At 36.3% G+C, this 1,622-nt stretch overlaps 1 protein-coding gene across 1 annotated transcript in view; it reads right to left on the minus strand.

The window, feature by feature from the left end:
• Window positions 1-1,622, minus strand: part of LOC110442659 (small integral membrane protein 8-like) — a 12,639-nt gene that overhangs the window by 5,272 nt on the left and 5,745 nt on the right. The window lies entirely within an intron of this gene.

The raw sequence follows: 1,622 nt of genomic DNA on the forward strand, positions 1-1,622 counted from the left end.
TATGAAGAGTATTTGATTCTACCATATCTGGGTCTTGAGAAGAAGATTTTTGAAATTTTAGTCAATTCAGCCAAAAAGGTTTTTGTTGACCTTTGTCCATGGAAGGTCCCTGCAAAATTTCATTGAAATTGGTTCAGGGGTTTTGGAGAAGAAGTCGAAAATGTAAATTGTTTACGGACGCACGACGGACGACGACGGACAAAAGGCGATCGCAATAGGTCCTAAAAATGTAGGAGAAAATCTTTGGACAAAAAATCAGTTACTGAAATGAACAAAAGGCATTAAATTTTGCAAAAATCGTCGAATCAAAATTCTTTTAGGTGAGACAAAACTTCATATCATGATTATAAAGTATAAAAAGTTTCAAAGAGATCGGTCGAAAAATGTAGGAGGAGATTGCCGGACAAACAAAGTTTACGCCGGACGGACGGACAAAGCCATACCATAATACTACCGTCAAATTTGATGATCGTATAAAAATGTAAGGTGCAATTGGAACGCCTTGGCGAGAGCCGCATTTTATATTAAAGAACAATGTTAAGTTACCCCCTGATTAATTGCAGAACAAGGATTAGAATGGAATATTTTTACCCAATTTCTCAAATCATTACCAAATTTGAAGTACTTAAGAACTTTATCTATAAATTTCCAAGAGAACGAATTGAAAGCTTTTTCAAAATTAATTAATAATAGCATTCCAGGGATATTTTGCTTCTTCAGAATATTTCATGATGTCATAGATGAGCCTAGTATTTTCCCCTAAATAACGTCCTGATATGAAACCTGTCTGATCTGAGTTTATCAATTTTTCTAAAACTAATTTAAGCCTACTAGCTATAGAACCAGATGAATATACACAATATTAAAAAGAGAGATAGGCTGCCAATTTTTTGTGAAATATTTTGATTTATTTGCCGTAGGAATACAAGTAATGATGCCCTGATGTTGAGTAACAGATAACTGACACTTTAAATAACCATCATTTAATGACCTAATCACAAAGTTTCCAAGCTGCTTCCAAAAACATTTAAAAAATTCTCAAGTAAATCCGTCTAAACCCGGTGTCATGCATAAAAAGTACCCCCCTACCAAGTATCCGGATACTTTTTATACCTGCATAATATGTACCCCACCCCCCACCCCCACCCTGCATAAAAAGTACCCTCCTGTGAAAAACATTATATTTTTCTATTTTTAATCCAATTGAGTTCAGGACTTGAACAGGACATTACAGGGGAATATTTATCCATCCCTACCCCACCAACCCCCAGGGCCAGGACATTATGCCGAAATAATTTTCAATCACTGGACACAATAAAGTTTGGGGAATCATGTAAAAACATTTACAGTTAAATTATAGTCATCACTAAACCTATCTTCAACTCCCCACCCCCCGGAAACTTTTTATACACCCGACCAAAATGTACCCCCAGATACTTTTTATACCCTGACCAAAAAGTACCCCCTATGAAAAAAAATATTTTTCTCTTTTTTTTTTATCCAATTGAGTTCAGAACTTGAACAGGACAATACAGGGGAATACTTATTTATCCACCCCTACCCCACCAATCCCCACCCCTGGGTATAAAAAGTATAAGGGGGGGGGGGGGGGGGGGAAAATT

The sequence above is a fragment of the Mizuhopecten yessoensis genome, unplaced genomic scaffold (assembly GCF_002113885.1).
Source record: "Mizuhopecten yessoensis strain PY_sf001 unplaced genomic scaffold, ASM211388v2 scaffold716287, whole genome shotgun sequence".
NCBI lineage: Eukaryota > Metazoa > Mollusca > Bivalvia > Pectinida > Pectinidae > Mizuhopecten > Mizuhopecten yessoensis.